Source organism: Phocoena phocoena, chromosome 8 (assembly GCF_963924675.1).
Source record: "Phocoena phocoena chromosome 8, mPhoPho1.1, whole genome shotgun sequence".
NCBI classification, from domain to species: Eukaryota; Metazoa; Chordata; class Mammalia; order Artiodactyla; family Phocoenidae; genus Phocoena; species Phocoena phocoena.
In genome coordinates this window covers 88,496,594-88,524,585 of record NC_089226.1, presented here as the reverse complement: position 1 = coordinate 88,524,585, position 27,992 = coordinate 88,496,594, and the positions used below count along the sequence as shown (strand labels likewise).

At 38.5% G+C, this 27,992-nt stretch overlaps 1 pseudogene; it reads right to left on the bottom strand.

The window, feature by feature from the left end:
• LOC136126993 (suppressor of SWI4 1 homolog pseudogene) overlaps positions 1–22,734 on the bottom strand; it is a 103,829-nt pseudogene extending 81,095 nt beyond the window's left edge.
• Positions 22,735–27,992: the final 5,258 nt, after the last annotated feature.

The window sequence follows — 27,992 nt, the reverse complement described above, 5'->3', positions numbered from 1 at the left end:
GCCTGCGGCAGCAGAGGCCCGCGTGATGTTGCACCAGCCTGAGGTGCGCCGAGCGTTTTCCCGGGGGGAGTTGTCCCTGGATCCCGGAAACCTGGCAGTGGCCTGCTGCACAGGCTCCCCGGAAGAGGGGTGTGGAGAGTGACCTGTGCTCGCACACAGGCCCCTTGGTGGTGGCGGCAGCAGCCTTAGCATCTCCCGCCCGTCTCTGGGGCCCGCGCTTTTAGCCGCGGCTCGCGCCCATCCCTGGGATTCGAGCTTTTAGCCGCGGCTCGCGCCCGTCTCTGGGGTTCGCACTTTTAGCCGCGGCTCGAGCCCGTCTCTGGAGTTCCTTTAAGCAGTGCCCTTAAATCCCTCTCCTCACACACCAGGAAACAAAGAGGGAAGAAAAAGTAGCTTGCCTCTTTGGCAGCTCCAGACCTTTTCCCGGACTCCCTCCCGGCTAGCCGTGGTGCACTAACCCCTTCACGCTGTGTTCACGCAGCCAACCCCAGCCCTCTCCCTGCGCTCCGACCAAAGCACGGGCCTCAGCTCGCAGCTCCGCCTGCCCTGGCAGGTGAGCAGACAAGCCTCTCGGGCTGGTGAGTGCTGGTCTGCACCAATCCTCTGTGCGGGAATCTCTCCTCTTTGTCCTCCGCACCCCCATTGCTGTGCTCTCCTCCGCGGCTCTGAAGCTCCGCCTTCCATAGTCTCCGCCTGCAAAGGAGCTTCCTAGTGTGTGGAAACCTTTCCTCCTTCACAGCTCCCTCCCACTGGTGCAGGTGCCGTCCCTATTCTTTTGTCTGTTTTTTCTTTTTTTTCTTTTGCCCTACCCAGGTACGTGGGGAGTTTCTTGCCTTTTGGGAGGTCTGAGGTCTTCTGCCAGCATTCAGTAGGTGTTCTGTAGGAGTTGTTCCACGTGTAGATGTATTTCTGGTGTATCTGTGGGGAGGAAAGTGATCTCTGTGTCTTACTCTTCCACCATCTTCCCAGCACCCCCCTATAATTTAAGTGGTAGGTTAGGTTGTTTGAGATTTTTTTCTTTTTTTGAGGAAGGCCTGTATCATTATGAACTTCCCTCTAAGAGCTGCTTTTGCTGCATCCTATAGATCTTTGTATGGTTGTGTTTTCACTGTCATTTCTCTCAAGGTATATTTTAATTTTCTTTGATTTCTTTGTTGACCCTTTGTTTTTTAGAAGCATGTTGTTTAGTCTCCATGTAATCATTCTTTTCTCACTTCTTTTTCTGTGGTTGATTTGTAGTTTCACACTGTGTGGTCAGAAAAGATGCTTGAGATAATTTCTGTACTGTTAAATTTGTTGAGGCTTGTTTTGTGCCCCCCTCGTATGTGATCAACCCTAGATAATGTTCCATGTGCGCTTGAAAACAATGTGTATTCTGGTTTTGTTTTTTTCTTCCTTTTTGGATGTAATGTTCTGAAAATAGCAATTAAGTCTAACTGTTCTATTAGGATCTCTTTTGTCTTACTGATTTTCTGTCCAGAAGATCTGTCCATTGATGTGAGTGGGGTGTTAAAGTCTTCTACTATTATTGTATTCTTGTCAATTTCTCCCATTTTGTCTGTTAGTATTGGTTTTATGTATTTGGGAGCTCCTATATTAGGTGCATATATGTTGATGAGTGTAAAATCCTCCTCTTATATTGATCCTTTTATTATTATATAGTGTCCTCGTTTATCTTTATGGCCTTTGTTTTAAAGTCTATTTTGTCTGACATGACTATTGCAGCCCTTGCTTTCAGAGTGGCAGACTGGATTAAAAAACAAGAGCCTATAATATGCTGCCTACGAGAGACCCACTTTAGGGCAAATGCTTTCTTATCATTTTCATTTGCATGAAATATCCTTTTCCATCCCCTCACTTTCAATCTATGTGTGTCCTTTGCCCTAAAGTGGGTCTCTTGTAGGCAGCATATTGTAGGCTCTTGTTTTTTAATCCAGTCTGCCACTCCGTGTCTTTTGATTGGAGCATTTAGTCCACTGACATTTAAGGTAATTTTTTTTTTGATAGGTAAGAAGTAGATTATTTAGGGAGAAACACACTCCACAGAGTGTGGACCATCTCAGAAGGCAAGAGCGGCCCCAGGGTATGGGGTTGTTAGTTTTTATAGGGGTGGGTAATTTCATAGGCTAATGAGTGGGAAGAGTATTCCAGCTATGTTGGGGAAGGGGTGGGGATTTCCAGGAACTGGGCCACCATCCACTTTTTGACCTTTATGGTCAGACTTGGAACAGTCATGGCACCTGTGGGTGTGTCATTTAGCTTGCTGATGTATTACAATGAGCGTATACTGAGGCTCAAGGTCTAGTGGAAGTTGACTCTAGTGGAAGTCTGCCATCTTGGACCTATTTGGTTCTAAACAGTTTGTTTTGTCAAGGTTGTACCCTGCTCCCACTTCCCTCCTGTTTCATGATAGATAGTATTTATTGCCATTTTAACCTTGTTTTCCCATTTTATATTTCTTCTTTGTGCCTTTTTGTTTTTCCTTTTGTGGTTTGATGATTTTCTCTTGTATTACAGTTATGTCCTCTTCTTCTTGGTTTTTGGGAATCTATGTTTTTGATATGTAGTTATCCTGTTTTTCAAGTATGTTAACCCCATCCTGTATCTCCTTGCCTTAGACTGGTAGTCATGCAGGCTCATACACATTCTAGGAAATGAAAAAACATCTACATTTCTCCTCCCCCACATTTTATGGTTTTGATGTCCTCTTTTACATCTTCATGTTCATTCTTTTGCTGTTCGTTGTGGTTATCACTTTCACAGAAATTTGATTTGTACTGCCTTATTTAGGTGATTTGCTTGACCATTGTGATTTTCTCTTTCCTATATATTCTTTTCTATTTAGAGAAGACCCTTCACTATTGCCTTTAGGACAGGTTTTGTATTGCTGTATTTTAGTTTTTGCTTGTCTGAGAAATTGTCCCTGTCTCCTTATATTATTGTAAATGATAATCTTGCTGGGTAGAGTATCCTAGGCTGAAGATTTTTCCCTTTCAGGACTTGAATATATCTTGCCACTCCCTTCTGGCCTGCAGTGTTTCTGTAGAGAAATCAGCTGATAGCCTATGGGGGTCCCCTTGTAATTAACTCTTTCTTTTTCTCTTGCTGCCTTTAGAATCCTCTCTTTAACTTTTGCTATTTTTATTATATTATTTCTTGGTGTAGGTCTGTTTGGGTTTACATTGTCTGGGACCCTCTGTGCTTCCTGTACCTTGATATGCTTCCTTTTTTAGGTTTGGGAAGTTTAAGCCATAATTTCTTCAAATGCATTTTTGATCCCCTTTTCTCTTTCTTCCCCTGCAGGAATCCCTATTATGTGTAGATTGGCATGCTTTTTATTACCCCATAGGTCTCTTATATTGCTTTCATTTTTTTTTTCATTTGCCTTTCTGTCTGCTGTCCTGATTAAGTAATGTCCATCATTCTATCTTCCAGGTCACTTATTCGTTCTGCAATATTTATTCTGCTATTCATTGCCTTTAGTTCAGTTTTTGTCTTGGCAAATGAGTTTTCTAATTTTTCTTGGTTCCTCTTTGCAGTTTCTAGTTCTTTTACAGTACTCTGCCGTTCTGCTGACAGCCTTTCATAATTCTTTCAATATTTTCATTATCTCCTTTTTGAAATTGGTGTCTGTTAGACTGCAAAGGTCTGTTTCATTGTTTGTTCTTCCAGGGGAATTCTGTTGGTCTTTTAACCGGGAATGGTTCCTCTGCTTTTCCATTTTACTTATATTTCTCTTATTCTGTGAGCTTAGGAGAAACAATTATCTACTGTGGTCTTGGAGGTCTATTTATATGTGGGAGCATCCCTGTGTAGCTTATGTGGGCTTAATAATTTTGGTGTGAAGGATATTTTTAGTATGGATGCCTGTTGCCTCTTCCCTTAGCATGTGCTGGCTGTTATCCCCTTGATAGAGGGTATGCAGATGCAGTGGCTGGTCCTGGGGTTCTCGGCGGTGGTGGCAGCTTACATGCACCCCCAGAGCATGTGATGGGAGTGGTGGTGGCTTGAGACTGCTCCTGTAGTCTGGGGTGTGGGGGGCAGTGACAGCAGCTTGCAACCACTCCTGGGTGGCTCACAGTGGCTCCTGAAGCCCAGTGGGCAGGGGCGGTGGCTCGGGTCCATTCCTGGAGCTTGTGTCAGTGGTATTCTGCAGCCTGAGAGCTCGCTGAGGAAAAAGGCTGTAAAAGCGGGTCCTGCCCCTCCCCTTTCCTTGTGCACTGCTCACACAATGGAGCCTTGCCTCTAAGGTGGCCCAGGCTTCCTCTGTGTACACCCTCAGGCACAGCTGCACCAGATTCCAGCCCCTTCAGGCTGTTTCCATCAGCCCACACCAGTCTTCTCCCCGGGTCTGATCTCCAAAGCCTGAGCTTCTGCACCCAGCTCCTGCCTGTACCAGTAGACGTGTGTCTCAGGCTGGGGAGTGCAGAGCAGTGGCACTGACCTTCTGTGCAGGTCTTCCTCCATTCTAGCTGCTTCAAACCAGTTGCTGTATTCTCCACCGAGGCTCCCAAGTTCCCCCTCTGTCCCAGCTGTTTTCTCTGCTGGTGAGGGGACTTCCCAGGATGCAGGAACTTTTCCTCTTTCACAGCTTCCTCCCAGGGATGCAGGTCCTATCCTAATTCCTTTGTCCTGTTTCTTATCTTTTTTTTTTTTTTTCTTTTTCCTTTTGTCCTACCCAGCTGCATGGAGATTTTCTTGCCCTTTCAGAGGTCTGAGGTCTTCTGCCAGCATTCAGTAGATATTCTATGAGAATTGTTCCACATGTAGATGTATTTTTGATGTATTTGTGGGAGGAGGTAAGCATCATGTCCTACTACTCTACCATCTTGATCACTCCCCCCAAAACTTTAAAATTTTGTGTTCATGTTGTGTCCATCATGGGTCAGTTGTATGTGAGCTATGGCTCAGCTTGAACATCTAAGACCAACACTGAAGGAATACCTCTTTTTCTTGTCTGGTTCACGCCAGTCTCATGGAATAGTTAAAACAGAGATGGCTGAACCATAGGATGGCTTCTGCTGAGAAGTGGAACACACGACTTCCACTCACAAGTCATGTGGCCAAATATAACATCAGTGGGGAAGGAAATATAATCCTCCTTTCAGGGAGGGGCTGGTAGGGAAGGACCTGGTAAGAAGAAAGGAAATATAATCCTCCTTTCAGGGAGGGGCTGGTAGGGAAGGACCTGGTAAGAAGAAAAAGTAAGTATTTTAGAAAATGATCTGCCATACCTCCCTGTGGAATGCTATATTTTTTTAAAACTCATGCTCTTCCATAGCATATATTTTTTTCCATAGCATATATATGTATATATAATCACAATAACTATCGCATGGTTATAGATATTTACCTATCAGTTTTTCTCAAGGCTGTGTACTATAGAATCCCTCTCATAGTTAATGCCTGGTAAAAGTTCCTGTAATATTTTCAAATGGAATACTTTTGGGGAAACACTGCTGCTGGCCCAAAACTAGTTTGTAAAAAGATTTTTCTTTTGAAAATTCATTCGAATTTTTCTTTTGAAAATTCATTCGAATTTTTTTCTTTTGAAATTTCATTGAAAATTTAAATTTTTATTTCATTTCTGTGCTGTTAAAGCACAGCTCCACAAAACTGTGTTTTTGTATCTAGGCACTCATTTCACTCTCTAGGTAACATTACCGCGAGAGAGAGAACATTTCTCTTCTCTCAGTGTCTTTCTACTCCCACTTCTCATCTGTACTGTTGATGATAGTCCCAGAAAGGAATTTTGAACTGACTGGTACCATCATATTTACTAAATGAATACTTACTAAACTTCTGCTATATATCAGGCATTGTTTTAGGTACTGGGAATATGACAGTTAACAAAAGAAAGATACTTGATTCATGAATTATGAATTCTAATAGAAGGGAGATCAACAGTTTTTTAAAAAGATAAAATACAAGGTTTGTCAAATAGTGAACTGGTGAAGTGCAACAAATAAAGCAGATAGAGAGTGATATGTCAAGATGATTGCAATTTTAAATAAGATGTTGAGGAAATGCTTCACTGATGTGAAGATATTTGAGCAAATATCTGAAGGAGGTGAGAGATAAAGCCCTGAGATTATACAGGGGAAAAAAATCATTTCAAGCCAAGAGAACAGCAGGTACAAAGACCCTAAGGTATGAACCTATGTGCCCATTTGAAGAGTATGGGGGATTTCAGTGTGACTGACATGGAGTGATCAAGGAGGAATGTGGAATGAGAAGTCAAGAGGTAGCATAGGGCCAGGTCATGTTGGGCTCAGTAAGCCAGGTAAGGACTTTAGTTTATTCAGTGAATGATATAAGAAACCAAGAGGTGGGAGGTGGTTTGAGCTTAGAGATGAAATGAGCTGACTTACATTTTGCAAATATCATCCTGGCTGCTGGGTTGACTAGAGAAGAGAAACGGCAGAATCGGGACAGCCAGTCGGAGCCACTGTATTAATTCAGCTGAGAGATGGCGGTGGCTGAGACAAAAATGTTAGTGGTGAAGAAAGGAAGGGAGATATTCTGATTGTGGTTACTGAAGGTAGACCCATGGGACTTGCTTTTATAGTAAATATAGTGTATTTTGCTACTTCAAAGATTTTGGCCTGAGTAACTGGACAGGTGGCAGTGCCATTTACTGAGATCGGTGGGGGAATTAGAAGAGTAGTTTTGAACACGTTAAGTATGAGAGGGCAATTAGATGGAGCCATCGACTCGGAATTTAATTATTCAAATCTAGAGTTTAGGTGCTCAGACGGAAAACATTGATTTCAGAAATGAAAGCCAACAGATGTTATTTAAAGCCATAGGACTGTAGGAGATGGAGCAACTCAACATTGAGAGCACAGAATTATGAATGAGGATCTGGCAGTGGAGATTGAAAGCAGGGTCAATGAGGTAGAAGGAAAGAAGGGGATTAGAGCAGCCCTGAAGAAGGTGTGTGAAGGTTTGTGAAGGTGAAGAAGGTTTGTCAAGGAGAAGGGAGGGATCAACTGTGTCCAGTGCTGCCGACAGATCTGGGAATTAATCAGAGAATTCGCTGGTTATATTGACAAGAGCCATATCATTGGAATAGTAGTAGCAAAAGCCAGATTGAAGTAGGTTCAAGAGAGAAAGAGAGGATAGGACTTGGAAACAGTAATTACGTTCAACTCTGTGTTTTGTTCTCAGAGAGCACAGGGCAGTGGAGTGGTAGCTCGAATGCAGTGTGTAGGCAAAAGGTACTTTGGGTTTTTATTTTTGTCTCAGTATTTATAAAAAATATATATTTTGGTAGCAGAAACCACAGCTTGTGTAGAAACTATACTTCTGTTTTCCAGTTGAAAGAGAAAATTGATCACACAAGGAACAGATTTATTATTGGATCCATGGCCTTGAATAGTTGAAAAAGGAAAGAAAAAAGTGTTCAAGTAAAGAGGCTGCCTTAGGAAGACAGAGAGCCCACTTCTGGGAATGAGGGAAATGTAAGAATTTTGGTTACAGATGCAGCGAGGTACATAGATGTGATAGTGGGAGCAGAAAAATGGCTTTTTAATTTTTTTTTTTTTAGTGAAGTACAAAGGCAAATCATAAGTTTAGAAGGAGGAGAACGTAGGAAAATTTGGAGGTTTGAGGACAGAGAAGAAAGAATAAAATAGTTATCTAGAATGGAGGAGTGAATGAAGCAGGGACATATAACAATTACACGGCTACACTAAGGGAAAATTTGTGGTTAGTGTCATAAATTTAAAATGAAACCTGTCAGCACGTGTGTGGGTTTTTCCTCTGCAACAATCAGGTACATGTAAGTAGGGATTTTCATTAGCGCTGGAATCTTTCAGGTTAAATGTGATGAAAGGTGAGAGGGACAAGGGTGTGATGATGATGGTGGAGGATGGATGGAAACTGGTTTAAAAATAAGAGTGTCATGGAAGGAAAAGTGAAAAGTAGAGAGCAGTAATAGATTGTAAGTCCTGATTCAGTTAAAGAAATGTTGGAATTAAGGTTCTTGAAGGAGTGAAGTGGGAGAGACAGGATGTGGTGGTCTGAGATGAGGTGGTTGATATTGAGATTGAAATTAAGATTGTAGAGGAACTGAGGTTGTCAATGATAAGCCTAGTTTATAGCCACAGAAATGAATAGCAAAGGTGGGGGGGTGGCACAAGATAATCAGGAGAAAGAAAATTAAAGATCCGGTAAGCCGTGGTATTGGAAGGGTCATCTACATGGATGTTGAAGTCACCCGAATTAATACTGCAATAGAATTGGAGAGAGTGACCGTGAGCCTCGAATGAAAATCTGTAAAGAATGAATTTGAGTAATCCAGAGGTCTAAAGGTGACTGTAGTGAGTAAGGTATTGTTAGAAATCTCTGAGGACATAAGATTATGAGATTAAAAACTAGAGGGTTTGGGGAGGAGGGAGAATCTGAAAACAGCAATGAAGACCCAAAGGACACTTACCCTAATTCCAGGAATAAGGAGTTTTGCAGACCAATAATCATGTCTTAAGAGAGCTGCAAGGGAAACAGTATCCTTAGGAGAGAGAGTCCCATGAGAGAAAGAAGGTGTAGGAAACAGACAAGAGCTTGATGATACAAAGGATTTTGCTATGGGTGATAACAGGAAATGTATGGAATATGAAAATCTGGGGGTGTGGGATGACATGGGCACCTTAGACTGCTGTAGACAGGGATGGAGGGCAGGCTGGTATTTGTCCTCACATCATCAGAGCAGATGGTGGTGATGAGGCTGTAAGTGCCAGAGAGGACAGAAGGGTGAGCACATCTGGGAATACGCAGAGCTCTGGAGCTCTTAAATTCACAGGACATGAACTTTATATACTAGTACTTGTATGTGATGAACTTCTATCTCTGAGTTATTTGTAGAGAAACAGTAAGTTGCATTTTTAGTATTTTTTTCTTCTTTCAAAAAATATATTTCCGCTTGACAATCTGGCACTAAGATTTTTATATCTGACTCTAGAATATTTTTCCTCTCATACTCATGTTTCCACTTTCTTATAAAAATGTATTTCATCATTTCACACCATGACCAATTTTTGGAATACAAAGAACAGCAATAACTGGTTAGATAGTAGCTACAAAAATTTTTCCTTTGTAAAAATTTTTCAGTTTTATTGTTTTTTTTTTTTTCTTAAATCAGTGGAGTGTGGTGGTTCAAAGTGTATGCTTGGGGTAAAGACAGGCCTGATTTGAATCCAGGCTGGGACATGTACCATCTCTGTGACCTTGGATGAGCTTGCCTCAGTTCTCTAATCTGTATAATGGGGACATTGGAAATGCTGAATGAGGCAATGATTATAAAGCACTGAGAGAGTGTTGGTACATATTAAGAATAATAACTATCTTATACATACGTACAGCTAAAATTTAGCATTATTTTTACCATGGCTACTAACTGTATAGTACTTTGAACAGTGATGAACTACTAAAAGCAAACTTTCCTTAAAAATTAAGTTGTCAAAATTGCTATTAATTTAGTACACCTCTAATGAAGTGAATATTTTCCAAAATTTCAAAAGTGTAGGTCACCACAGGATAGAGGATCTTGTTCTATTTCTGCAACAAGTTGCACAATTTTGGGAACAAAATTAAAATTTAGTCCTTCCCTTAGTAGGCATGTAAAATATATTTAAAACTTTATTGAAATGTATTTTCCTTTCAGTATCATAAACTTTAAAAATATCTAGAAAGCAGCATTTTTTTGAATTTCTGAAAGCACAAATATAGTAAAATAGAATGTCTTGGGAAATAAATGTAAAGGAAGAATTGTTCTACTAGTCAAATGCAAAAACTGCCTAGTATTTATAGGCACATTTTCTATAAAATACATTAAAAATAACAGAAAATAGTTTCAGCTTGCACATTTCTTCTTTTACTTAGAGCTTTAAAGTTCACTTAAATGCTTTCATTCTTTAACTTCCAGCCACATTGCCAATTTGGTTGCCACCCCTCCACTATTGTTCCTTTAGACATGCTGCTGTCATTAGACATATTTTATTAAATGACACAAAGGTTTGGTCTTTTGTGAAATGATGATAATTAGCTGGGCTTCAAAGATAGGCAGAAACCTTCCACATGAAAATGATCCTCACCTCATTGAATAATATGCTTTTTAATTAATGTTCTGTTAACTGGCTGACAATACCTCCTAAGCTAATGAACAGGGCTGAATGTAATTCAACATTTATTAAGTAGCCTGCATCCCTATTACAACTCTGGCCCATCTCCCCTTCACATAGGCCAGGGTAGGAATGGGAGAGGCAAGAAGAACAGAAGGCCAGTTACCTCCATCAACCACCTCTCATTTCCCTCAAATGGCACTTATTTTAATTAACAGAGTTAAAATAGTGCAGTAAAAGTCAGCTTATTGAATTTTTAAAACACAGCATCCAGAGGCTGATTGTTCATTATAATGGCACTTACTAAATAAATTCTCTTAACTACTTCACTTTTGGTAGCACAGACTCAGCAGAAGGCAATGAGGTGCAGCCCCAGTGAGCCAAGGAGCAGCTCTTCATATCAGAGACAGAAAGTCAGGTCAGGAAATCAACCTGATAAGACTTTGCCTGTTAAGTTTCCTATTAAGATACTTTTGGTTTTTTTCATGACGTTGTTTTAAAACAGAAAGTCTCCTTATTTTTCACTTTTCTAATTCAGATTTATTTGGAAATAATTATTGTACCTTGTAGTATAGATAACAGAGGAGTCTTGTGTTTGAAGCACTACACTGTTATGAATCATCTATATGGAACCAGATGCATTTTTTCCTCAAATACTAGTGTTTCTATTCTGGTACAAATCTTCATTTTCTGATTCTTCGTTCTCTTTTCTGTTTTGGGGGAGGGCTGCTGAAAGTGTCAAATACATTGGGTCGGGCAAAAGGTTTGTTCGAGTTTTTCCATGATGTATTATGGAAAAACCCGAACGAACCTTTTGGCCAACCCAGTACTTATAGGTAACTACAGAGTTCCACATCATTTTGCCTATCACACATTGATAATATGATTGCACTAGTAACAACGGAATTCAAAATCATACATTCTGAAATTTTTTCTAGAGTTCTGAGTTTAACTCTATGTCTTAAATATTGCTATGAAAACTGACCTACCATTTGATTAGATGAATTTTGTCAGTTTTCACTAATGAGGATCTGAATATAAGGAGACACAGAATAGTATATCTTATTTTAAGCCTCTTCAGAATCAGTAAATGACGTTTTAGTTTATTCATTTTCACAAATTAAGTCATTGCATTCTTGAGAATATGGCTTTATATTTTTGACAGATCTGATTTCTGAAAAAGCTTTAAATTATGAAAGAAGGTTTTACATAAACTTTGTCTATTTAAAAGAAGAATATGCATGTGAAATGATAGCTCAAGTGCTGTTGGAAGACATAACGAATCAGACAAAAGTTCCAGCCTAATATTTATCTGGATAACCCCCTCTGTTCTGTCCTATACCCATTTCTTCATAAGTCAACCAGTGTTCACTGGATTGAGTTATGAGCCATTCTAAAGTCCTTTACCCTTTAAATGTTAAGAATAGCTGAGTAAAAGAAAGCTCAGGAATCGTGTGAAATGGAGGAGGTGGCTGTAAGACCTGTGTGCAGAAGGTGGGGAGCTCAGTTAACAGCGTCAGAATTAGTACATACATTTGACTGACTCTGCAAACTCAATCAAATGGACTGGAGCCAAAAATACCAACTGGAGAGAATGGTTTTGGGTACCATTTATACGCTGACAGCTCCTAACTTTGTCGCCAGACTAGGTTTTTCTACTGAGCCTCTCATGTTTCCAATACCTGCTGGATATGTCCACTTCTGTGTCCCACAGATACTTTATCTCAACATGTCCAGAAGTAAAATATGAACTGTAGCCCCCTTAAAGCAAAGTCTTTCTTCCAATTTCTCCTACTTCAATAATGATACTAAATCTATTCAGTTGCCCTAAAAGGAAGACATATTTTTACAACTCCTAAGTATCTCACCATTCACATTCAATCACAAACTTTTATAAAATTTGATACAAAATAGATACCTCAAATCAAGATGGTTCTGTCCACTGCCACCACTTTAGTCTAAGCCATCATCATCTCTAGTCTGGACTGCTGCTCCAAATCCAGATAGTAGAAACTGAGTGAGAAATGCCAGTTAGATAAGAATTGAAATTGTATGTTGTAAGCCACCCTCTTCTCCAAATACAAAGATAGAGAAATGATTAATAAAATATGAAAGAATGTAAAAGATGGGGACAAAAACATAAACATTTATATGTATCAAAAGGCAAAAGAAACCAAGTGTGAGCAAAGCTTACACCGTGTACATACTGGCCTCTACGTTCAGAATCAGGTGGAGGAAACTGGGAGTTTGGTCCATGAGGCAACAGAAACTAAGTAATCCATGTGAGATAGCCAGAGGTCAGCTCAGTGTTTGAAACCAGGGACTGTAACAGGACTCTCACTCACGTGAAAGAAGAGCCACAGAAGCTGATGCAGACCACATCCCAGGGCTACAGACAGCATAGAGTAGCGTGCTGGGATTTCTAGAGCCACTAGAAATATGAACCCAAAATAAAGCTAGAAATAAGAAAAAAAAACAGGTAGGATAAACAAAAATCATGAACTAATATGTCATATATTTCAAATTACATGAAATGAAAATGGACTTAATGCTATAGTTAAAAGATAAAGTATATAAAAATGGATTTTTAAAAATAAATGTGAACTACTTTCTGTTAATATGAGTTATAGCTAGGAATACAAGTGAACTTCCCAATGTGAATCTGATAAAGGTATTTACAAACAACTATAGCAGACATCACATTTAATAGTAAAATATTACCTTCCTCCAGATGTCAATAACAGACAAGGGTGTTTGCAATCCACACTTCAACATTAATTTTAGCTACAGCAGTTGATTCAAGAAAGAACAAAGCAACAAAATAAAAGGCATAAGGATTGGAAAGGAAGACCTAAAACTTCTACCAATACAGATGACATGAACGTGTACATAGAAAAATAAAACAAACATATCTAGAGAAAACCTATTGGAACAAACAAATAAATTTAGCAAGCTTATCGAATATAAGGTCAATAGACAAATATCCATTTTGTTTCCATATACTAGCTATAAGTAATTATATAATTTAAACTGCTCTATGAGACAATTGAGATATCACAGGTAATATCAAATTCCTACGGAAAAATTAATTAAAAGCAAGGCATCATCACAAAACAAAACATTATAAAACCAATTTTAAAAGATGGAAATAAATGAAGCAGTGTACAATATTCATGAATTAAAAGACTAAATACATTATATTTAATGTATTTATATGAAAATGCAAAGGCCCATAAATAGTCAAGATAATACTGAAGTAGAATAACAAACTTGGAGAACATGCATTATCAGGTAACAGTACATATTATTATAAATTAAAAGAATCAATATGGTGTGATATTGATGCAAAAAGAGACAAAACAGGCCAAGAAAACAAATTATAGAGATCCCAGAAACAGACCTATTTATCTGTAAGTAAAAATAAGAAGAAATTATATATGTGTGGTGGAAAACCATTGATCAATGGCAATATATGGACAACTATATATATATATATATATATATATATATATATATATATATACACTCACACACACATATATACACATATACATATACATATATATATTCCCACCACCACAGGAGAAAGACAACTTTCATTCTTTCAAGAAAATGTACCGTTGATTTGAGTCTTCTCCCTTATCTTCTCAAAGAACCAGCTATTAGTTTTATTGATCTTTGCTATTGTTTCCTTCATTTCTTTTTCATTTTTTCCTTCTGCTAACTTTGGGGTTTTTCCACTAAGATCAGGAACAAGACAAGGTTGCCCACTCTCACCACTCTTATTCAACATAGTTCTGGAAGTTTTAGCCACAGCAATCAGAGAAGAAAAGGAAATAAAAGGAATCCAAATTAGAAAAGAAGAAAAAAGCTATCACTCTTTGCTGATGACATGATACTATACATAGAGAATCCTAAAGATGCTACCAGAAAACTACTAGAGCTAATCAATGAATTTGGTAAAGTAGCAGGATACAAAATTAATGCACAGAAATCTCTGGCATTCCTATACACTAATGATGAAAAATCTGAAAGTGAAATCAAGAAAACACTCCCATTTACCACTGCAACAAAAAGAATAAAATATCTAGGAATAAACCTACCTAAGGAGACAAAAGACCTGTATGCAGAAAATTATAAGACACTGATGAAAGAAATTAAAGATGATACAAATAGATGGAGAGATATACCATGTTCTTGAATCGGAAGAATCAACATTGTGAAAATGACTCTACTACCCAAAGCAATCTATAGATTCAATGCAATCCCTATCAAACTACCACTGGCATTTTTCACAGAACTAGAACAAAAAATTTCACAGTTTGTATGGAAACACAAAAGACCCCGAATAGCCAAAGCAATCTTGAGAACGAAAAACGGAGCTGGAGGAATAAGGCTCCCTGACTTCAGACTATACTACAAAGGTACAGTAATCAAGACAGTATGGTACTGGTACAAAAACAGAAATACAGATCAATGGAACAGGATAGAAAGCCCAGAGATAAAGCCACGCACATATGGTCACCTTATCTTTGATAAAGGAGGCAGGAATGTACAGTGGAGAAAGGACAGCCTCTTCAATAAGTGGTGCTGGGAAAATTGGACAAGTATATGTAAAAGTATGGGATTAGATCACTCCCTTAAGTGATACACAAAATTAAGCTCAAAATGGATTAAAGACCTAAATGTAAGGCAAGAAACTATCAAACTCTTAGAGGAAAACATAGGCAGAACACTCTATGACATAAATCACAGCAAGATCCTTTTTGACCCACCTCCTAGAGAAATGGAAATAAAAACAAAAATAAACAAATGGGACCTAATGAAACTTCAAAGCTTTAGCACAGCAAAGGAAACCAAAAACAAGACCAAAAGACAACCTTCAGAATGGGAGAAAATATTTGCAAATGAAGCAACTGACAAAGGATTAATCTCCAAAGTTTATAAGCAGCTCATGCAGCTCAATAACAAAAAAACAAACAACCCAATCCAAAAATGGGCAGAAGACCTAAATAGACATTTCTCCAAAGAATATATACAGACTGCCAACAAACACATGAAAGAATGCTCATCATTAAATCATTAGAGAAATGCAAATCAAAACTCACACCAGTGTGATATATATTCATCAAAATATCTAGAAACAATAAATGCTGGAGAGGGTGTGGAGAAAAGGGAACACTCTTGCACTGCTGGTGGGAATGTGAATTGGTACAGCCACTATGGAGAACAGTTAAAAAACTACAAATAGAACTACCATATGACCCAGCAATCCCACTACTGGGCATATACCCTGAGAAAACCATAATTCACAAAGAGTCATGTACCAAAATGTTCATTGCAGCTCTATTTACAATAGCCCAGAGATGGAAACAACCTAAGTGCCCATCATCAGATGAATGGCTAAAGAAGATGTGGCACATATATACAATGGAATATTACTCAGCCATAAAAAGAAACGAAATTGAGCAATTTGTAATGAGGTGGATAGACCTAGAGTCTGTCATACAGAGTAAAGTAAGTCAGAAAGAGAGACAAATACCGTATGCTAACACATATATATGGAATTTGAGGGAAAAAAATGTCATGAAGAATCTAGGGGTAAGACAGGAATAAAGACACAGACCTACTAGAGAATGGACTTGAGGATATGGTGAGTGGGAAGGGTAAGCTGTGACAAAGCGAGAGAGAGGCATGGACATATACACACTACCAAACATAAGGTAGATAGCTAGTGGGAAGCAGCCGCATAGCACAGGGAGATCAGCTTGGTGCTTTGTGACCGCCTGGAGGGGTGGGATAGGGAGGGTGGGAGAGGGAGATGCAAGAGGGAAGACATATGGGAACATATGTATAACTGATTCACTTTGTTATAAAGCAGAAACTAACACACCACTGTAAAGCAATTTATACTCCAATAAAGATGTAAAAAAAAGAAAAAGAAAAAGAAAATGTACGAACAGGTTGAAGGAAGGAGCATGCTGGCCACACCCCTGTCCTCAGCAGGGGTCTGAGATGAGACCAGGCCTGACCAGGGCTTGGGAGAAGCTAACGGGGCTCCCTGTGGCACTGCGGGGGAGGGCCAGGCCAGCTCAAAGGTGGCACTTTGTTCTGTTAGCACCAGGAACCGCCAGCAGCCGCAGACAGACTCGGAGACAGGACAGTGGGTGGCCCTGCTCTGTCTCCACCTGAGCAGTCTGGGGAGGGGCTGGCGGCAGAAGGCTCCCTGCAGGCAGTCATCTTTGTGTGATTCTCAAATTCACAGCCTAGACTTGGTCCCCCAGCCCCCTGTAAACATGAGAATGGGCTCGTGACTGCCAAGCCCCTAAGACAAGATGAGGGTATGAGATGTGTGGCTGGGCTTCAGGCAGCCCAGGAGCTGCTGGGCTTTCTCCTGCATGAAGAGCTGGTCCCTGGTCCCCCTTTAGGCCACTGTCTTCTAGGCGCTGGTCATGGGGGCCGGAGTTGATCAATGGAAATATATGGACAACTATACATAAAATATTGATCAAAATAAGCAATATATAAAAAAGAATATATCAAGTATGACACTTCACATAATATACAACACGAGTAAAGTTTTAAAAATTATGTAGGGGTACATACAGATATTTTAAGTATATATACATTTTTTTTTCAAAAGCAGGGATATAATTACCATGGCAGCCAGTGGTACCTCTATAAAGGATGGAGAGGGTTGTGATCAAAGAGAGGTATATTGTCTTGAAAAGGACACAAAAATTATTGAACATAAAGGGAAAGATAAACATTTGCTTTAAAACTAATTTTTCTATTAATAGTAAAAAGGCAGTGGGACAAGGTATTGAGACATAACTAAAATCTATTTATAAAGTACTCTCAAAAATCAATTACAAAAGTACAGACAGCCCAGTTAAAAAATGTCAAAAGACTTGAACAGGTATTTGATAAAACAATTTGCAAATGGCTTTAAAATATAGGAAAAGATGCTCAGCTTCATTAGTCATCAGTGAAAGGAAGTTAAATCCAAAATTAGATGAATATACACACGAAACAATTTGACTAAAAATAAAACTCTGCTCATACTAAGTGTTGGTGAGAATGTATGTCAACTGGAATTTTCATACATTCCAGATGGGCAAATAGCTGAAACAATTGCTTTGGGAAACTATCATTTTCCACTAGTGTTGAACATAAACCTTACGATCAAGCAATTCCACTGCTAGGTGTATACACTTCAGACGTGTGACACATATACATCAAGAGTCATGTAGAATAACCATACTACTATTAATTGTAATAGCACCAAACTAGAAACAATATAAATGTCCTGTAATTATTAATAGAAAAGTAAATTGTGGGTATAGAACATGATACAGCAAGGACAATGAATGATCTATAGCTGCATGCAGCATCAAAGATGGATCTTAGGGCTTCACTGGTGGCGCAGTGGTTGAGAATCTGCCTGCTAATGCAGGGGACACGGGTTCGAGCCCTGGTCTGGGAGGATCCCACATGCCGCAGAGCAACTAGGCCCGTGAGCCACAACTACTGAGCCTGTGCATCTGGAGCCTGTGCTCCGCAACAAGAGAGGCCGCAATAGTCAGAGGCCCACGCACTGCGATGAAGAGTGGCCCCCACTTGCCAAAACTAGAGAAAGCCCTCGTACAGAAATGAAGACCCAACACAGCAAAAATAAATAAATAAATTACTAAACTCCTACCCCCAACATCTTAAAAAAAAAGATGGATCTTATAAAAATAATGGTGAACAAAAGAAAACATGAAAGAATACATATCAATACTCAGTAAGATAAAATTTTAAAGGGTAAAATCTAATTATCATATTTAGAGCTAAATGCTTAGGTAGCAACAAATAAAAATAATGTCAGAATAATGAAGATAGCATTTAGCTTTGGAGAAAATGGAGGAGATACTGGTTGTGCAGGGATGGGAGGACTTCTAAGGGACCTCTGCTCAATACTCTGTAATAACCTAAATGGGAAAAAATTTGAAAAAGAATAGATACATGTGTATATGCATAACTGAATCACTTTGCTGTACACCTGAAACTAACACATGTTTAATCAATTATACTCCAGTATAAAATAAAAAATTTTTTAAATCTCCATGTTACTGTTTCTTATCCTTGGTATTGTTTGTACAGCTATTACCACGATAAATCATTAAGTTCTTCATGTTACGCAATTCTATAAATATATACTATTTCAAATTTAACAATATAAAGGTTCAATATCCCCTTCTTGGAAAGATCTAATTAGAACAGACCAAGCCCCATATTCACACTCTAGTGGCCAAAATGAAGGGTGAGAATTTTCTAACCCTTGCTGACACAATGGCAATTTGTTATCATTACAAAGGGTCTTGAGATGCTAGGTCACTGGTAATGATATGGGTCACAAACATCATTTTTTAAAATGTGATAGACAAAAATAGGATACAACGTATGTTATAAAGGTGAGTTTGTTTCATGAACATGTTTAAATTTTATATGTATGTGTGTATATAGATTTATCTGCTTAGTAACAAGGGAATATATATTTCTCAACATAGTGTGGGTAAAATTTTTGATCAACATTGCTCATATTGGGTGAGGAGAGAACTACCAATTGAGCTACCAACTGGGCTCACTTTCCTTTTGGGAACTAACTTTTAATTCATTTCCTTGAGATGTAGAAACGATAAAGCATTTGTTTTCCTGGCCATAAATTTTATAAGAAATACATATTATTTTAATTTGAAACTCTTCAGTAATATTCTAAGATGGGAGAAATAAATAGTACTGGGTGGAAGAACATGAAATTTGGAGGATGTTTTCTTATTAATAAGTATCCTTTCTATAACTCTCCAAGCTTGAAATTTTTCAAAAGCCGTATGGATGGGAGTGAACAATTTTAACATGTAAAAGTGGGCAAGAATCTCAAGGATGATGTAGATATAGCTTATAGCAGTATTTCTGGCAATTAATATAAAATCAGCCAAAGCATGGAAGTTTGAAAATAATGGGTACACAAGTTATCAGAAATTATCACTTCCAACATGAATTCTGGGCTAAAGGTTCACTGAGTTTTGAAACATTCTACATGAAATTGAATTCTGGAGCTGGGTTGTGGAGAAAAAAAAAGAATCAAAGGTAACTTGTTTCACTGGTAATGATGATTTTTGGATGGCTCCTAAAATTACAGAGCATGTAAGATCTATTTAGTGCTTTTTGATGGCTGGAAATCATGACAGTAACTGGAAGGAAACATAGTCTGAAGGCTGGAAACTTTTCCTTACCTTTTACCTACTCAAATAAAAGAGAACTGAGTAAAAGGTACTCTTCTACTTATTCTCATTTAAGTAGTGAATTATTTTCCTTAGAGGCTAAACTACCTTCACTTTTAAACAGGGGGGACTCCCCACTTCTTATATTTATAGGGAGAGTTACCTCCTATACCAGGTCCACATGAGAATGTTACCAAAAATGGCACAGTCATATTCAAGAGACCATCAGAAAGCAAAAGGGAGTGGAGTCTTTCCAGAATTTTCATTATGGCAGTCAGTCACTCACAAGTGAATGCCCAAAGTGATTGTGTTTAATGGCATGGATTAAAGACCAGCCTGCACGGTTTGTGAGCTCTGTGTAGTTGCACAAAACACCACACAAACTCACTGAGCCCAAGCCTCACAAATTTGATACCTACCAATGAAAGATAATACAAATGACAATTTCTTGTCAAACTCTATAGAGGATCATGCTTTGTTTATTTTTCCTTCCTTTTAAAAATGTGCTAAACAGGAGCATTGTGCCCAAATATTTACTCAGTTGTTTACAATTACAGACACTTTCATATATATTGTATCTTTAGATTTAGTCTCAAAAAATGCTGGCTAGAAAGTAAGACAAATATTTTTGTATAATTGTATGAAAGAAGAGATAAGGAATTTTTAAAAGGCAAAAAGACCTCAAAAAAAACACAAAACAAACCTTGGGCATGCACAAAAGAGAATAGATTGCGAATATCTGTTTATGTCTACCCTTGTTAAATCCTTATAAAATGAAAAGAAAGATAAAAAATAATAAATTAGTCAATCTACAGTGGTATTAAAAATGAGGGAGCAGACTTCAGCAGTCAAAAGATTTCAAATTACTGCCAGAGGACATAAAGTATATAGTGAAGGAATTATACAGCCTACAACACAAAGGAGAACTTTTCAGTGGACTTGGGAGCCATTTATTCTGGTGATAGCAAATGAGTCTCTAACCTCAAAGCTATCAAGTTTCCAGAGTAGGAATGGAGACTGGGTAGAAATAAAAAGGAATAATTCAATAATAATTATTAAATAATATATTTACAAAATTATTATTATTAATTATTTAATTTGCATTCATATTAAATAATATATTTAAATATAATAATTATTATTATTCCTTTACTCAATTATTCCAATTATTATTATTATCATCATCTTACAGGATCGCTGCTTAAATAACCCTCCTACTACTTCTGAAATTTTGAGTAGGCAGCAGAGTGTTTATCCTCAGGCCAAAACATGAGAAATACTCCCTAAAGAAATGGAGAAAAGCTGACTTGGAAGAAATAAACTGCTGGTGTGGATCTTGTCACAGAATAATGCTTTCCTTAATTATAGTGTGAGTGTCATTTAGAAGTAGTCTTATTGCCAAATTCTCAGATGCCATCAGGGAGTTGCAGCCATCACACTCAAGAGACCCATTGGGCAGACAGGTGTGAACCAGCAGTAAGCCCCAACAAACACATTAAGTATGCTGTTGTTTCTAATGTGAGCCAGACTTTTGAAAATAAAAATGAAACAAAAAAGGATAAAGATAATAAAAAGAGCCATTGAGCATAAAAGATCTAATAATTTGGAGACTGTAAAGGAACATAAAATTTGTATTTTAAGGACGTTTAAAAGAGGTTGAATACATCTTATGTAAGTAAGTAGCTCATGGAATTCTACTTCTGGAAACAAAGGAATAATTGGTGGGGATTTGCTCTCTCACCATGAATAACTAGGACACTGAATAAAATATACAAAATGACAATGTTCAGTCTTTGGACATCAGGCAGAGCAGAACTGTGATCCCTGTAAGAACAAAACCAATGGAGAATTCAGATTGCCTGAGCTTTCTACCTGAAGACAGTTTCTTGATGAATGCATAGGCAGGCTGTACCAAGCAACGGATGGTGGTCTCACTAAATTGAGGAGAAAAAGCCCAAAGTATTTGAAGAACAGGGTAGCAGAGGAAATGGAGATACATAAAGAACTCAAAAAATCTGTACAAGAGTCACACTGAATCTTTATCTGAATACTTACTGTACATTTGCAGGGAGAAACTCTACAAGGCAAGACCAGAAAGCACAGACAGAAGTTGTAATCTAGTGTGGCTGGCATTAAGATACATAATATACATCTGTATCTATAGATATAGATATACATTCAATATCTATATTCAGTATCATTGTTCAATATATATAATGTTGCCCTATGCTAGCTGCTGTATATATGGTGTGTGCATACATGTAGAGTTCTCTAAGCAATCCTGTTACACATTTAGAATTCCAGGTTTGAATTTACTTTTCAGGACTCGATTCAGTGTTGCCAATTTAACTTAGTGAAGAATACAAAAAATGCAGTAGATACCATCAAATACTCAGATACCTGACATTACAGAGAGAAAACATTCCTATGGTTTATGGCATATTTCATTTTTCTCCCAGTTGGTTTTAGACTGTGTAACTAGAGTCGTGAATATAGATTTGGTAATCACTGAAACATAAATTCCAGTGGAGCTTGTTTTGTGTCAGTGCTTTTAGGGTTTTTTTTTTTCCTTCCTATTTCATAGTTGGGCATTTTCCCTTCAGTCATATTACAGCCATTGATGGTATCCATGAGGCTCTTAGTGGTACAGTCACATAAGAATGAGAAATCAAGCAGAAGAGTGGGAAGCAGGAACACATAAGCTGTTATTTAACTTTCCCATTGTTCAATTTCAAGAGAGCATTTTCTGAGTAAATAACATGTTGTCTTTTGCTTCCATTACTATACATTTGAGAGTGACTGATGACTTAACAAGTCGGTTTGTGTTCAGCAGCCCACAGAGTGAAATGCACTGTGTTCTGCAGTGATGGGTCTAGGGGTGTAGGATTCGTCTAACTTGACAATACGTGGTGACCAGTTGTCCTATACGTTTTCTCCATGGCACTTCTTGTCTAACTTCTTATCTCTAAACTGCTTTATATCTTGTTTGCCCCATGCATGGTCAGCCATTCTGAGTTAGTTTCCTAAGGCAGCTGTAACAAAGAACCACTAACTGGGAAAGCTAAAAACAACAAAAGTTGATATCTCACAGTTCTGGAGGCTAGAAATTGAGAACAAGGTGTCATCAGGGCTGTGTTTCCTCTGAAAGGTCTAGGGTGGCCACTGTTCCATGCTTTTCTCTTAGGTTCTGGTATTGCCAGCAATCCGTGACACTCCTTGACTCTGGATGCCTCGCTCCAGTCTCTGCCTCCATCATCACATGGTCATCTTCTCCCTGTGTTCTCTGTCTTTGTGTCTTACCTCCTCCTCTTAAGAGCACCAGTCGTACTGGGTGGAAGGCCTACCATATACCGACATTAGCAATAACCCTACTTCCAAATAAGCTCACTTTCTGAGGTAGTGGGGCTTAGAACTCTAACACGTCTTTTGGGGATATACAGTTTAGCCCATAACACATGCCTAGGAGGAACACATCCGAGAATTTCCTAACAAGATGCCTGAATTATTGAAATATTTCCTATCATGTAATAAACTAAGAGGCTCTCAATTGTAGCAAACCTAGTACATTCACGTTCAGTATTTCCCATAGCATCAGCCTCAAACCTGTCAAATGGATAGATGCTAAATAAATACATTAATAAAGACGTGGGCTTGAGAGCTGGAACTCCCGCAGCTCGGAGTCTCTTCCCTCCGCCGTGACGGAACTGGCCCGAAGCCCGAGGGGAGGTCGGCCTCACTGAGGCTGCCAGGTCTGGAGGGGCCCCAGCGGCCGAGGCGTGACAGTCGTGTGGACGGCGGGCCGATGAGAAAACAGAGCCCAGCAAGGTGAAATCCCTCACCCAAGTTGCACCCATCTCTCCTCCCAACTACATACTTCATGAAAGCTGGACTCTTCCTGTCTTGATCACTGCGAAATGCCAAACAGGGCCAGGCATCTACCAGCTGCTCCAAAAATTTTGGTTGACTCTGTGTGGATGGAAGGCTCCTGGGGCTGCAGCCAGGAGTCAGTGCTGTGCCTCTGAGGTGGGAGAGCCAACATCAGGACACTGGTCAACAAAAGACCTCCCAGCTCCACATAATATCAAACGGTCAAAATCTCGCAGAGATCTCCATCTCAACACCAGCACCCAGCTTCACTCAACGACCAGCAAGCTGCGGTGCTGGACATCCTGTGCCAAACAACTAACAAAACAGGAACACAACCCCACCCATTAGCAGAGAGGCTGCCTAAAATCATAATAAGTCCACAGACACTTCAAAACACACCACCAGACATGGACCTGCCCACCTGAGAGACAAGATCCAGCCTCATCCACCACAACACAGGCACTAGTCCCCTCCACCAGGAAGCCTACACAACCCACTGAACCAACCTTAGCCACTGGGGACAGACACCAAAAACAACGGGAACTACGAACCCACAGCCTGCAAAAAGGAGACCCCAACCATAGTAAAATAAGCAAAATGAGAAGACAGAAAAACATACAGCAGATGAAGGAGCAAGATAAAAACCCACCAGACCTAACAAATGAAGAGGAAATAGGCAGTCTACCTGAAAAAGAATTCAGAATAATGATAGTAAAGATCCAAAATCTTGGAAATGGAATAGACAAAATGCAAGAAACATTTAACAAGGACCTAGAAGAACTAAAGATGAAACAAACAACAATGAACAACACAATAAATGAAATGAAAAATACTCTAGATGGGATCAATAGCAGAATAACTGAGGCAGAAAAACGGATAAGTGACCTGGAAGATAAAAGAGTGGAAATAACTACTGCAGAGCAGAATAAAGAAAAAAGAATGAAAAGAACTGAGGACAGTCTCAGAGACCTCTGGGAAAACATTAAACGCACCAACATTCGAATTATAGGGGTTCCAGAAGAAGAAGAGAAAAAGAAAGGGACTGAGAAAATATTTGAAGAGATTATAGTTGAAAAATTCCCTAATATGGGAGAGGAAATAGTTAAGTCCAGGAAGCACAGAGAGTCCCATACAGGATAAATCCAAAGACAAATATGCCAAGACACATATTAATCCAACTGTCAAAAATTAAACACAAAGAAAGCATATTAAAAGCAGCAAGGGAAAAAAAACAAATAACACACAAAGGAATCCCCATAAGGTTAACAGCTGATCTTTCAGCAGAAACTCTGCAAGCCAGAAGGGAGTGGCAGGACATATTTAAAGTGATGAAGGAGAAGAACCTGCAACCAAGATTACTCTACCCAGCAAGGATCTCGTTCAGATTTGAGGGAGAAATTAAAACCTTTACAGCCAGCCTAAGCTGAGAGTTGAGCACCACCAAACCAGCTTTACAACAAATGCTAAAGGAACTTCTCTAGGCAAGAAACACAAGAGAAGGAAAAGACCTACAATAACGAACCCAAAACAATTTACAAAATGGGAATAGGAACATACATATCAATAATTACCTTAAATGTAAATGGACTAAATGCTCCCACCAAAAGACACAGATTGGCTGAATGGATACAAAAACAAGACCCATATATATGCTGTCTACAAGAGACCCACTTCAGACCTAGAGACACATACAGACTGAAAGTAAGGGGATGGAAAAAGATATTTCATGCAAATGGAAACCAAAAGAAAGCTGGAGTAGCAATTCTCCTATCAGACAAAATAGACTTTAAAATAAAGACTATTAGAAGAGACAAAGAAGGACACTACATAATGATCAAGGGATCGATCCAAGAAGAAGATATAACAATTGTAAATATTTATGCACCCAACATAGGAGCACCTCAATACATAAGGCAAGTACTAACAGCCATAAAAGGGGAAATTGACAGTAACACATACATAGTAGGGGACTTTAACACCCCACTTTCACCCATGGACAGATCATCCAAAATGAAAATAAATAAGGAAGCACAAGCTTTAAATGATACATTAAACAAGATGGACTTAATTGATATTTATAGGACACTCCATCCAAAAACAACAGAATACACATTTTTCTCAAGTGCTCATGGAACATTCTCCAGGATAGATCATATCTTGGGTCACAAATCAAGCCTTGGTAAATTTACGAAAACTGAAATTGTATCAAGTATCTTTTCCAACCACAACGCTATGAAACTAGATATCAATTACAATAAAAGATCTGTAAAAAATACAAACACATGGAGGCTAAACAATACACTACTTAATAACGAAGTGATCACTGGAGAAATCAAAGAGGAGATTAAAAAAATACCTAGAAACAAATGACAATAGAGACACGATTACCCAAAACCTATGGGATGCAGCAAAAGCAGTTCTAAGGGGGAAGTTTATAGCAACACAAGCCCACCTTAAGTAACAGGAAACATCTCAAATAAACAACCTAACCTTGCACCTAAATCAATTAGAGAAACAAACAAACAAAAAAAACCCCCAAAGTTAGCAGAAGGAAAGAAATCATAAAAATCAGATCACAAATAAATGAAAAAGAAATGAAACTATAGCAAAGATCAATAAAACTAAAAGCTGGTTCTTTGAGAAGATAAACAAAATAGATAAACCATTAGCCAGACTCATCAAGAAAAAAAGGGAGAAGACTCAAATCAATAGAATTAGAAATGAAGAAGTAACAACTGACACTGCAGAAATACAAAAGATCATGAGAGATTACTACAAGCAACTCTATGCCAAAAAATTGGACAATCTGGAAGAAATGGACAAATTCTTAGAAATGCACAACCTGCCAAGACTGAATCAGGAAGAAATAGAAAATATGAACAGACCAATCACAAGCACTGAAATTGAAACTGTGATTAAAAGTCTTCCAACAAACAAAAGCCCAGGACCAGATGGCTTCACAGGCGAAATCTATCAAACATTTAGAGAAGTTCTAACAACTATCATTCTCAAACTCTTCCAAAATATAGCAGAGGGAGGAGCACTCCCATATTCCTTCTACGAGGCCACCATCACCTTGATACCAAAACCAGACAAGGATGTCACAAAGAAAGAAAACTACAGGCCAATATCACTGATGAACATAGATGCAAAAATCCTCAACAAAATACTAGCAAACAGAATCCAACAGCACATTAAAAGGATCATACACCATGATCAAGTGGGGTTTATTCCAGGAATGCAAGGATTCTTCAATATACGCATATCTATCAATATGATAAACCATATTAACAAATTGAAGGAGAAAACTATATGATCATCTCAATAGATGCAGAGAAAGCTTTTGACAAAATTCAACACCCGTTTATGATAAAAACCCTGCAGAAAGTAGGCATAGAGGGAACTTTCCTCAACATAATAAAGGCCATATATGACAAGCCCACAGCCAACATCAACCTCAATGGTGAAAAACTGAAAGCATTTCCACTAAGATCAGGAACAAGACAAGGTTGCCCACTCTCACCACTCTTATTCAACATAGTTTTGGAAGTTTTAGCCACAGCCATCAGAGAAGAAAAGGAAATAAAAGGAATCTAAATCGGAAAAGAAGAAGCTGTCACTTTTTGCAGATGACATGTTACTATACATAGAGAATCCTAAAGATGCTACCCGAAAACTACTGGAGCTAATCAATGAATTTGGGAAAGTAGCAGGATACAAAATTAATGCACAGAAATCTCTGGCATTCCTATATACTAATGATGAAAAATCTGAAAGTGAAATCAAGAAAACACTCCCATTTACCATTGCAACAAAAAGAATAAAATATCTAGGAATAAACCTACCTAAGGAGACAAAAGACCTGTACGCAGAAAATTATAAGACACTGATGAAAGAAATTAAAGATGATACAAATAGATGGAGAGATATACCATGTTCTTGGATGGGAAGAATCAACATTGTGAAAATGACTCTACTACCCAAAGCAATCTATAGATTCAATGCAATCGCTATCAAACTACCACTGGCATTTTTCACAGAACTAGAACAAAAAATTTCACAATTTTGTATGGAAACACAAAAGACCCCGACTAACCAAAGCAATCTTGAGAACGAAAAACGGAACTGGAGGAATCAGGCTCCCTGACTTCAGACTATACTACAAAGGTACAGTAATCAAGACAGTATGGTACTGGTACAGAAACAGAAATATAGATCAATGGAACAGGATAGAAAGCCAAGAGATAAACCCACGCACATATGGACACCTTATCTTTGATAAAGCAGGCAGGAATGTACAGTGGAGAAAGGACAGCTTCTTCAATAAATGGTGCTGGGAAAACTGGACAGGTACATGTAAAAGTATGGGATTAGATCACTCCCTAACACCATACACAAAAATAAGCTCAAAATGGATTAAAAATCTAAATGTAAGGCCAGAAACTATCAAACTCTTAGAGGAAAACATAGGCAGCACACTCTGTGACATAAATCACAGCAAGATCCTTTCTGACCCACCTCCTAGAGTAATGGAAATAAAAACAAAAATAAACAAATGGGACCTAATGAAACTTCAAAGCTTTTGCACAGCAAAGGAAACCATAAACAAGACCAAGAGACAACCCTCAGAATGGGAGAAAATATTTGCAAATGAAGCAACTAACAAAGGATTAATTGCCAAAATTTACAAGCAGCTCATGCAGCTCAATAACAAAAAAACAAACAACCCAATCCAAAA